We start from the raw sequence: 12943 nt of genomic DNA on the forward strand, positions 1-12943 counted from the left end.
GGTTGTTGCTTTCGAGCAAAGAAGTGCATTTTAAGTTCTGACACTGTCCTTGTGTCAAATGTGGTAGCAAGCCTGTTGAGGATCTGGTCCACAGTCTTCTTCTCTTCAGTAGGCCAGGAAGTAACCTCTCTAAGTGCAAGCCCTTTCAACTGTCCCATCAAGATCTCCAACTTTTGCTGCTCTTTCAGCGGGTACAGACGAAACAAAGACTGCAGTAGTATCCTCATCAGTTTATTTTTGTCAATTACCATTTTAATAATCGGGTAAAGAAAATTAAGTGGATTTTTGAAAGAAAACAATACTGTCAATATACTATTAAAACAAATTAAAATGGTAAAAGTTATTGTACTTTAAGTAAAAATAAAAGAGCAAAAATATCAATCCCAGTTTTGGATTACTTTAATTAACAAAAAAAAATGCATATAGCAGAGGATAGTTTCAATCTGCCTACCTCTGGGCTATGGACCCAGCATGCTTCCATTACAGTACTCTGCTGCACATGTAATTGCAAGAGATCCTGAAGCACTCACTCATCATGGGAAAGTACCAATGTGTTTCTTCATTGGTTGATGGAAGAAACATCTTACAAAAACTCTCCAGATTATTGACTATTTAAAGTTTTTCTTGGAAACGTTCTAGATGAATGCTTATCAGCCTTTGTCAGTATGTACTTTTGCAAAGTGTCGCTGTGGCGCAATCAGTTAGTGTGTAAGGCTATTAACCAAAAGGTTGGTGGTTCAATCCCACCCAGGGACGTAATTGACCTTGTTATCAGATTTTGGTGATCTTTAAGTAGACAAGTCAAAATTTCAAAAACCCCTCTTATGGTGTAGGGTACCTGGCCTTCTCTGATGTAATCAGAGTTAGATTTGATTCAGTGATTTTATAAAAACAGCTAGGAAGCACAATTTAGCAGTGGTTTGCAGAGAAAAAGAAATATGCTGGCAAAAAAATCCAATTGAGTGATTAAACAGCTCTTCATTTTCTGGCTTTACTTTTATGCTAACAAATTTGTTCTCTGAAAAGTGTCCACAAAGCCAAATATCTGATTAACATCTTTGTAGGGATGGTTTTTCACCTATTACTAAATTAAACTTGCTTCATTGGAAAGGCAGCAAGATGCATCCTCATTTCAATATCTACTGAAATAATACAGGTTGACACCAGGAAACATTAACGCCACTGCATCCTTGCTGCTTTCTCATGTGGAAGTCTGTTTAATGTGAAAACAAGGTGATATCTAATTAGCACACAGGTAAGGAATTAAGAAAATCTTTATTTAAGGGTGAAGATGTTTCTCACAAAATCGTTGCCCCAATGCATCATTGAAATTCAAGCTGGAAAGATGATTTTAATATATCACTTGTACATTTTGTATTGCTCTTCTGGTGACAATGTAGTTTGTTTTTGTCAATTACCATTTTAATAATAGGGTAAAGAAAATTAAGTGGATTTTTGAAAGAAAACAATATTGTCAATATACTATTAAAACAAATTAAAATGGTAAAAGTTATTGTACTTTAAGTAAAAATAAAAGCTAAAATATCAATCCCAGTTTTGGATTACTTTAATGAACAAAAAAATATGCATATAGCAAAGGATAGTTTCAATCTGCCTACCTCTGGGTTATGGACCCAGCATGCTTCCATTACAGTACTCTGCTGCACATGTAAGTGCAAGAGATCCTGAAGCACTCACTCATCATGCGAAAGTACCAATGTGTTTCTTCATTGGTTGCTGGAAGAAACATCTTACAAAAACTCTCCAGATTATTGACTTTTTAAAGTTTTTCTAGGAAACGTTCTAGATGAATGCTTATTAGTCTTTGTCAGTATTGACTTTTTGCAAAGTGTCTCTGTGGCGCAATCGGTTAGTGTGTTCAGCTATTAATCAAAAGGTTGGTGGTTCAATCCCACCCAGGGACGTGATTGACCTTGTGATCAGATTTTGGTGATATTTAAGTAGACAAGTCAAAATTGCAAACCCCCTCTTATGGTGTAGGGTACCTGGCCTTCTCTGATGTAATCAGAGTTAGATTTGATTAAGTGATTTTATAAAAAAAACAGCTAGGAAGCACAATTTAGCAGTGAGTTGCAGAGAAAAAGAAAAATGCTGGCAGAAAAATCCAATTGAGTGATTAAACAGCTCTTCATTTTCTGGCTTTATTTTTATGATAACAAATTTGTTCTCTGAAAAGTGTCCACAAAGCCAAGTATCTGATTAACATCTTTGTAGGGATGGTTTTTCACCTATTACTAAATTAAACTTGCTTCATTGGAAAGGCAGCAAGATGCATCCTCATTTCAATATCTACGGAAATAATACAGGTTGACACCATGAAACATTAACGCCACTGCATCTTTGCTGTTTTCTCATGTGGAAGTCTGTTTAATGTGATAACAAGGTGATATCTAATTAGCACACAGGTAAGGAATTAAGAAAATCTTTATTTAAGGGTGAAGATGTTTCTCACAAAATCGTTGCCCCAATGCATCATTGAAATCCAAGCTGGAAAGATGATTTTAATATATTACTTGAACATTTTATATTGCTCTTCTGGTGATAATGTAGTTTGTTTTTGTCAATTACCATTTTAATAATCGGGTAAAGAAAATTAAGTGGATTTTTGAAAGAAAACAATATTGTCAATATACTATTAAAACAAATTAAAATGGTAAAAGTTATTGTACTTTAAGTAAAAATAAAAGAGCAAAAATATCAATCCCAGTTTTGGATTACTTTAATTAACAAAAAAAAATGCATATAGCAGAGGATAGTTTCAATCTGCCTACCTCTGGGTTATGGACCCAGCATGCTTCCATTACAGTACTCTGCTGCACATGTAAGTGCAAGAGATCCTGAAGCACTCACTCATCATGGGAAAGTACCAATGTGTTTCTTCATTGGTTGATGGAAGAAACATCTTACAAAAACTCTCCACATTATTGACTTTTTAAAATGTTTCTAGGAATCGTTCTAGATGAATGCTTATTAGCCTTTGTCAGTATGGACTTTTGCAAAGTGTTGCTGTGGTGCAATCAGTTACTGTGTAAGGCTATTAACCAAAAGGTTGGTGGTTCAATCCCACCCAGGGACGTAATTGACCTCGTTATCAGATTTTGGTGATCTTTATGTAGACAAGTCAAAATTTCGAAAACCCCTGTTATGGTGTAGGGTACCTGGCCTTCTCTGATGTAATCAGAGTTAGATTTGATTCAGTGATTTTATAAAAACAGCTAGGAAGCACAATTTAGCAGTGGGTTGCAGAGAAAAAGAAATATGCTGGCAAAAAAATCCAATTGAGTGATTAAATAGCTCTTCATTTTCTGGCTTTATTTTTATGCTAACAAATTTGTTCTCTGAAAAGTGTCCACAAAGCCAAGTATCTGATTAACATCTTTGTAGGGATGGTTTTTCACCTATTACTAAATTAAACTCGCTTCATTGGAAAGGCAACAAGATGCATCCTCATTTCAATATCTACTGAAATAATACAGGTTGACACCAGGAAACATTAACGCCACTGCATCCTTGCTGCTTTCTCATGTGGAAGTCTGTTTAATGTGAAAACAAGGTGATATCTAATTAGCACACAGGTAAGGAATTAAGAAAATCTTTATTTAAGGGTGAAGATGTTTCTCACAAAATCGTTGCCCCAATGCATCATTGAAATTCAAGCTGGAAAGATGATTTTAATATATCATTTGTACATTTTGTATTGCTCTTCTGGTGACAATGTAGTTTGTTTTTGTCAATTACCATTTTAATAATCGGGTAAAGAAAATTAATTGGATTTTTGAAAGAAAACAATACTGTCAATATACTATTAAAACAAATTAAAATGGTAAAAGTTATTGTACTTTAAGTAAAAATAAAAGAGCAAAAATATCAATCCCAGTTTTGGATTACTTTAATTAACAAAAAAAAATGCATATAGCAGAGGATAGTTTCAATCTGCCTACCTCTGGGTTATGGACCCAGCATGCTTCCATTACAGTACTCTGCTGCACATGTAAGTGCAAGAGATCCTGAAGCACTCACTCATCATGGGAAAGTACCAATGTGTTTCTTCATTGGTTGATGGAAGAAACATCTTACAAAAACTCTCCACATTATTGACTTTTTTAAATGTTTCTAGGAATCGTTCTAGATGAATGCTTATTAGCCTTTGTCAGTATGGACTTTTGCAAAGTGTTGCTGTGGCGCAATCAGTTACTGTGTAAGGCTATTAACCAAAAGGTTGGTGGTTCAATCCCACCCAGGGATGTAATTGACCTTGTTATCAGATTTTGGTGATCTTTATGTAGACAAGTCAAAATTTCAAACCCCCTCTTATGGTGTAGGGTACCTGGCCTTCTCTGATGTAATCAGAGTTAGATTTGATTCAGTGATTTTATAAAAACAGCTAGGAAGCACAATTTAGCAGTGGGTTGCTGAGAAAAAGAAATATGCTGGCAAAAAAATCCAATTGAGTGATTAAACAGCTCTTCATTTTCTGGCTTTATTTTTATGCTAACAAATTTGTTCTCTGAAAAGTGTCCACAAAGCCAAGTTTCTGATTAACACATTTGTAGGGATGGTTTTTCACCTATTACTAAATTAAACTTGCTTCATTGGAAAGGCAGCAAGATGCATCCTCATTTGAATATCTACTGAAATAATACAGGTTGACACCAGGAAACATTAACGCCACTGCATCCTTGCTGCTTTCTCATGTGGAAGTCTGTTTAATGTGAAAACAAGGTAATATCTAATTAGCACACAGGTAAGGAATTAAGAAAATCTTTATTTAAGGGTGAAGATGTTTCTCACAAAATCGTTGCCCCAATGCATCATTGAAATTCAAGCTGGAAAGATGATTTTAATATATCACTTGTACATTTTGTATTGCTCTTCTGGTGACAATGTAGTTTGTTTTTGTCAATTACCATTTTAATAATCGGGTAAAGAAAATTAAGTGGATTTTTGAAAGAAAACAATACTGTCAATATACTATTAAAACAAATGAAAATGGTAAAAGTTATTGTACTTTAAGTAAAAATAAAAGAGCAAAAATATCAATCCCAGTTTTGGATTACTTTAATTAACAAAAAAAAACGCATATAGCAGAGGATAGTTTCAATCTGCCTACATCTGGGCTATGGACCCAGCATGCTTCCATTACAGTACTCTGCTGCACATGTAATTGCAAGAGATCCTGAAGTACTCACTCATCATGGGAAAGTACCAATGTGTTTCTTCATTGGTTGATGGAAGAAACATCTTACAAAAACTCTCCAGATTATTGACTATTTAAAGTTTTTCTAGGAAACGTTCTAGATGAATGCTTATTAGCCTTTGTCAGTATGTACTTTTGCAAAGTGTCGCTGTGGCGCAATCAGTTGGTGTGTACGGCTATTAACCAAAAGGTTGGTGGTTCAATCCCACCCAGGGATGTAATTGACCTTGTTATCAGATTTTGGTGATCTTTAAGTAGACAAGTCAAAATTTCAAAAACCCCTGTTATGGTGTAGGGTACCTGGCCTTCTCTGATGTAATCAGAGTTAGATTTGATTCAGTGATTTTATAAAAACAGCTAGGAAGCACAATTTAGCAGCGGTTTGCAGAGAAAAAGAAATATGCTGGCAAAAAAATCCAATTGAGTGATTAAACAGCTCTTCATTTTCTGGCTTTATTTTTATGCTAACAAATTTGTTCTCTGAAAAGTGTCCACAAAGCCAAGTATCTGATTAACATCTTTGTAGGGATGGTTTTTCACCTATTGCTAAATTAAACTTGCTTTATTGGAAAGGCAGCAAGATGCATCCTCATTTCAATATCTACTGAAATAATACAGGTTGACACCAGGAAACATTAACGCCACTGCATCCTTGCTGCTTTCTCATGTGGAAGTCTGTTTAATGTGAAAACAAGGTGATATCTAATTAGCACACAGGTAAGGAATTAAGAAAATCTTTATTTAAGGGTGAAGATGTTTCTCACAAAATCGTTGCCCCAATGCATCATTGAAATTCAAGCTGGAAAGATGATTTTAATATATCACTTGTACATTTTGTATTGCTCTTCTGGTGACAATGTAGTTTGTTTTTGTCAATTACCATTTTAATAATAGGGTAAAGAAAATTAAGTGGATTTTTGAAAGAAAACAATACTGTCAATATACTATTAAAACAAATTAAAATGGTAAAAGTTATTGTACTTTAAGTAAAAATAAAAGAGCAAAAATATCAATCCCAGTTTTGGATTACTTTAATTAACAAAAACAAAAATGCATATAGCAGAGGATAGTTTCAATCTGCCTACCTCTGGGTTAAGGGGCCCAGCAGGCTTCCATTGCAGTACTCTGCTGCACATGTAAGTGCAAGAGATTCTGAAGCACTCACTCATCATGGGAAAGTACCAATGTGTTTCTTCATTGGTTGATGGAAGAAACATCTTACAAAAACTCTCCAGATTATTGACTTTTTAAAGTTTTCTAGGAAACGTTCTAGATGAATGCTTATTAGCCTTTGTCAGTATATACTTTTGCAAAGTGTCTCTGTGGTGCAATCGGTTAGTGTGTTTGGTTATTAACCAAAGGGTTGGTGGTTCAATCCCACCCAGGGATGTTATTGACCTTGTCATCAGATTTTGGTGATCTTTAAGTAGACAAGTCAAAATTTCAAACCCCCTCTTATGGTGTAGGGTACCTGGCCTACTCTGATGTAATCAGAGTTAGATTTGATTAAGTGATTTTATCAAAAAACAGCTAGGAAGCACAATTTAGCAGTGGTTTGCAGAGAAAATGAAATATGCTGGCAGAAAAATCCAATTGAGTGATTAAACAGCTCTTCATTTTCTGGCTTTATTTTTATGCTAACTAATTTATTCTCTGAAAAGTGTCCACAAAGCCAAGTATCGGATTAACATCTTTGTAGGGATGGTTTTTCACCTATTACTAAATTAAACTTGCTTCATTGGAAAGGCAGCAAGATGCATCCTCATTTCAATATCTACTGAAATAATACAGGTTGACACCAGGAAACATTAACGCCACTGCATCCTTGCTGCTTTCTCATGTGGAAGTCTGTTTAATGTGAAAAAAAGGTGATATCTAATTAGCACACAGGTAAGGAATTAAGAAAATCTTTATTTAAGGGTAAGATGTTTCTCACAAAATCGTTGCCCCAATGCATCATTGAAATTCAAGCTGGAAAGATGATTTTAATATATCACTTGTACATTTTGTATTGCTCTTCTGGTGACAATGTAGTTTGTTTTTGTCAATTACCATTTTAATAATCGGGTAAAGAAAATTAAGTGGATTTTTGAAAGAAAACAATACTGTCTATATACTATTAAAACAAATTAAAAAGGTAAAAGTTATTGTACTTTAAGTAAAATAAAAAGAGCAAAAATATCAATCCCAGTTTTGGATTACTTTAATTAACAAAAAAAAAATGCATATAGCAGAGGATAATTTCAATCTGCCTACCTCTGGGTTATGGACCCAGCATGCTTCCATTACAGTACTCTGCTGCACATGTAAGTGCAAGAGATCCTGAAGCACTCACTCATCATGGGAAAGTACCAATGTGTTTCTTCATTGGTTGATGGAAGAAACATCTTACAAAAACTCTCCAGATTATTGACTATTTAAAGTTTTTCTAGGAAACGTTCTAGATGAATGCTTATTAGCCTTTGTCAGTATGTACTTTCACAAAGTGTCGCTGTAGCGCAATCAGTTAGTGTGTACGGCTATTAACCAAAAAGTTGGTGGTTCAATCCCACCCAGGGACGTAATTGACCTTGTGATCAGATTTTGGTGATATTTAAGTAGACAAGTCAAAATTTCAAACCCTCTCTTATGGTGTAGGGTACCTGGCCTACTCTGATGTAATCAGTTAGATTTGATTAAGTGATTTTATAAAAAAAACAGCTAGGAAGCACAATTTAGCAGTGGGTTGCAGAGAAAAAGAAATATGCTGGCAGAAAAATCCAATTGAGTGATTAAACAGCTCTTCATTTTCTGGCTTTATTTTTATGCTAACAAATTTGTTCTCTGAAAAGAGTCCACAAAGCCAAGTATCTGATTAACACCTTTGTAGGGATGGTTTTTCACCTATTACTAAATTAAACATGCTTCATTGGAAAGGCAGCAAGATGCATCCTCATTTCAATATCTACTGAAATAATACAGGTTGACACCAGGAAACATTAACGCCACTGCATCCTTGCTGCTTTCTCATGTGGAAGTCTGTTTAATGTGAAAACAAGGTGATATCTAATTAGCACACAGGTAAGGAATTAAGAAAATCTTTATTTAAGGGTGAAGAGGTTTCTCACAAAATCGTTGCCCCAATGCATCATTGAAATTCAAGCTGGAAAGATGATTTTAATATATCACTTGTACATTTTGTATTGCTCTTCTGGTGACAATGTAGTTTGTTTTTGTCAATTACCATTTGAATAATAGGGTAAAGAAAATTAAGTGGATTTTTGAAAGAAAACAATACTGTCAATATACTATTAAAACAAATTAAAATAATAAAAGTTATTGTACTTTAAGTAAAAATAAAAGAGCAAAAATATCAATCCCAGTTTTGGATTACTTTAATTAACAAAAAAAAAATGCATATAGCAGAGGATAGTTTCAATCTGCCTACCTCTGGGTTATGGGCCCAGCATGCTTCCATTGCAGTACTCTGCTGCACATGTAAGTGCAAGAGATCCTGAAGCACTCACTCATCATGGGAAAGTACCAATGTGTTTCTTCATTGGTTGATGGAAGAAACATCTTACAAAAACTCTCCAGATTATTGACTTTTTAAAGTTTTTCTAGGAAACGTTCTAGATGAATGCTTATTAGCCTTTGTCAGTATATGCTTTTGCAATGTGTCTCTGTGGCGCAATCAGTTAGCGTGTTCGGTTATTAAGCAAAAGGTTGGTGGTTCAATCCTACCCAGGGACGTAATTTACCTTGTTATCAGATTTTGGTGATCTTTAAGTAGACAAGTCAAAATTTCAAACCCCCTCTTATGGTGTAGGGTACCTGGCCTTCTCTGATGTAATCAGAGTTAGATTTGATTAAGTGATTTTATAAAAGAACAGCTAGGAAGCACAACTTAGCAGTGGGTTGCAGAGAAAAAGAAATACGCTTGCAGAAAAATCCAATTGAGTGATTAAACAGCTCTTCATTTTCTGGCTTTATTTTTATGCTAACAAATTTGTTCTCTGAAAAGTGTCCACAAAGCCAAGTATCTGATTAACACCTTTGTAGGGATGGTTTTTCACCTATTACTAAATTAAACTTGCTTCATTGGAAAGGCAGCAAGTGATGTCATCCAAGCAGTGGGTCAAAGTTGGCTTCATCCCTCGTCTGCTCATGAAAAGAGAAAAGGGATATGCAGGGCATGGCGGCCTTTTGCGACGCTTGGATGACCCCTAGTTCGCAATAAACAACCCCACCCTCCTTCGGTGTGGGGCTCATGTTGGCCATGCCCCAGCCCCTAAAGCATTCAAGCTGATTTCTTGCAGCAGCTGGGTACTGTAACAGCTCCAGAGCTGCTCTGTAAGGCAAGTAAAAGGGTGTGGGCCCTGCAGCACTACCTGTAGTTTGCATTGTGCATTGGAAGGCACAAAGTAAGCAGACGGGAGGAGAAGTCAGGATAGTGCACAAGGTTATAGAAGGGATGGGCTCAAGAAAAGAGAAGTGGAAACAGACAGCATACTAGGCTGGAGAGAGACCTGAGACAAAGAGATCTGAATTATACGAGAGCCGTCCAGGGGAAACACAAATTATGCAGTCAAGTTTCCCACATTTGGGGAAATCGCAAGGGGCAGCACACCCAGAGTGCAATGGGTGAGCCTTGCCCTGGGAGAAGCACCTTCATGATCATAGTATCTCACCTGGCAGGTTAGTAGGAGTTGGGCTAGAGCTGGGGAGGGTCGCTGCTCGGGCACTACCTTTCAAGTGAAGGAGATCCAACTGAGGCAGCACAAGGGAACTCTCAAAAGAAGAACAAGGCTAGAGGAAGATCTGATATAAAGAAATCTGACTTTTACCAGAGCTGACCAGAGGAAAGCACAAACACAGTCCACCACTACCACAAATAATGCAGTCGAGTTTCCCACATTTGGGGAAATCACAGGGGTCAGCATACCCAGAATGCAATGAATGAACCTCACCCTGGGAGAACAATCTTCATGACAATAGTATCTCCTATGCAAAATAAGTATGATTTGGGATAGATGATACTGGATGTGTACACAACCGCCCACACACCAACCTTGTGTGGACAGAAGTATACACTCTCCGGCGCCAGTACCCGCTGGATCAAGGAGATTTTAGACAATGGCGGAGACTGCTGCTCCTGATACAGGGATAATTGCAATCCCTATATTGAACAAAAAAACACAAAAACTACCCACACAGGTGTGACCCTCTGTAGGAAATCAGTAGCGCTGTCCCCACCATTTATCGGAGATAATCAATAAATAATTAAAAAATGGCTAATTACTATTAAATTTTAAAACATATAAATCATATTTTATTAACATATATTGCTGCAGCAAAATTGACATACATAAAAATGCATATTGTGTATAGTGGATGCCTTTAATGTAAATGCTCCACATACACAAATGTATATACTTAATTACGTTTATTCTCTGAGGCTTGGATTTTAATAAGCTGACTTCAAAATGTCCACATAGATTAATGATAGACCAATGAGCTCGGCATTTACGGACACTGCTTGCATGAGTATGTCCTTAATTAATTAATGTCCCGAAAAAGATGTGTGCACACATATATCACTTTGAATGGATAGTTACCATGGGCGATAAGTTTTTCATTCACCTCTTTAGAACAGTCTGTTTAGGACCGTCCCAATTGGAAAGACTCCCTCTGCTGGTGCTTGTCCATTTACTGCAGAATATCTGGAGACAATATCCACGGGAATCCGTCCACAGTGCTCCGGCTCCCTCTGCTGGTGGCTAACCGCAATTGCAGGTGGACTGGCTGTTTTGTCGTAGCCAGAAGCTGGTGATCGTGTAAAACAAGCAGGAGGTGATAGTCACTGCCAGTAGGTCCTTCGAAAACGCGTTTCTCCGCCTTCCCAGTGCGTTCAGCGGCTTCCTCAGTTCGAATGACCATCATCCCAATGAACACTTTATATAGCCCCACTTATTTGAAATTCCCGCGGCCATTCGCGCATGCGCACTCAAACGTGCGTTCCAAGCCTCAGTCTCATTACAAACTTTAAATAGACTCCAGCGGCCATTTTAGCTGGTTAAAACACACGATCCAAGCCTCATTATCACACCCGGAAGTTGCATCCATCGTTCTTATTAACAATATCAGAATCAAGCCTCGTTTTAAAACATAATTATCTACAACTTCATATTCAATTATACTGAACTCTAATGCAATTTGCTCAACAAGATTACGTCACTTAGTTTAATCATAATTAATTTATCATGATTACAAGTAATCCATGTCTTATTTGACAACATCAGTACAAATATGACCGTATTTAAGAACAATATTAATACTAGTCAACACATCCTATTTTATTAGCACAGGTGATAAATATATTAAATATACTGCTCAACAGTATCATTACTCGGAAATAAAAGGGGACTAATTTTGATTATAATTTGTACTTTATAATTTATAATTTAGATCCCCACACGCCATCTTGTGGTTCAAATACATAATTACACCCCTTCGTATTGTTATACATAATCCTGTTATCTCCATCTCCTTAATCCAGCATCATAAGGAACCATATCCTATCCCACCCCCCCATATATTATATGTCAAGAATGATATTTATAAAAATCAAATATTTATATTATAAATATTAAACATTTGAACTTAGATTTTATTTAACTCAACCGTATCATTCAGACCCTGCGGGATCAAGGTTTTTAGGCTAAAGATCCAGAAAGCCTCTTTCTTACATAACCTTTTATACCTATCACCTCCTCTACTGGTTACCGCCACTTGTTCAATTGCCATGATTTGTAGATTATCACTTTTCCCTCCATTGCATTCCAAAATATGGCGGTATAGGTAGGTGTTTCCTACTTTTTTATCTATCTGTCTTTTATGCTCCATGAACCTAACGTGAAGTGCCCGAGTGGTGCGCCCCACGTACTGTGCTCCACAACCACACTGTAAGACGTAGATAACATACATGGATCTACAATTCAGAAAACTTTTTATATTGAATTTCTCTCCCGATACAGATGAGACAAATTGTGTGGTTTTCTTTTTTGTGTGTTTGCATGTTGTACAGTTTAGTCTACCACACTTATGGAACCCTAATGGCGGTTTGGGTATCCATGTATCTATTTGTCCCCCTTGGGCATCTGGAGCCATGGATTTTTCCCCAGGTCTCCTAAAAAAACTTGGAGCTAGTGCGGACTTCAGACTATCTGACTTACGAAATATTACCTGTTCACTAAGGACTACATTGGAGTTCAACATCTCATCCAACTTGAGAATAGAAAAGTTCTTCTTAATTATCCTCTTGATCTTGTATGCACTAGTATTATACTTAGTTACAAACATTGTTGTCCTATCCGTCATTTTGTTATTTTTCTTTCTAGTATTTTTGCTGGTGGTATCCAATAAATGGTCTCTTTCCATATTTTCCACCTCCTTCCAAGCCTGGTCAAGAACAGATATTGGATACCCCTGCGTAAGAAACGCCCCATAGAGAGATTCCATTTGTTCTCTTGCTCCTTCTTTGGTGGAACAATTCCTTTTTATCCGAAGGAACTGGCCCTTCGGTATATTATCCTTCCATCGTTGTAAATGACTACTTTTGTAATGTAAATATCGGTTTTGATCTACCTCCTTAACAAAAGTATTTGTTATAATGATGTCATTTTCGATCTTAAGTGCTATATCCAAAAAAGTGACCTGTGTGGGGTGGCAGTACCCCGTAAACTT

At 36.4% G+C, this 12943-nt stretch overlaps 2 non-coding genes across 2 annotated transcripts; both read right to left on the reverse strand.

Annotated features, from left to right (window-relative positions):
• Positions 1 to 9739: 9739 nt before the first annotated feature.
• Positions 9740 to 9903, reverse strand: LOC135016661 (U1 spliceosomal RNA). Its single transcript, XR_010214674.1, has one exon. It is a non-coding gene; the product is annotated as a U1 spliceosomal RNA (small nuclear RNA).
• A 151-nt stretch (positions 9904 to 10054) lies between these two features.
• LOC135016829 (U1 spliceosomal RNA) lies at positions 10055 to 10218 on the reverse strand. The gene has a single exon (XR_010214822.1). It is a non-coding gene; the product is annotated as a U1 spliceosomal RNA (small nuclear RNA).
• Between the last annotated feature and the right edge of the window lie 2725 nt (positions 10219 to 12943).

The sequence above is a fragment of the Pseudophryne corroboree genome, unplaced genomic scaffold, assembly GCF_028390025.1.
Source record: "Pseudophryne corroboree isolate aPseCor3 unplaced genomic scaffold, aPseCor3.hap2 scaffold_302, whole genome shotgun sequence".
NCBI lineage: Eukaryota > Metazoa > Chordata > Amphibia > Anura > Myobatrachidae > Pseudophryne > Pseudophryne corroboree.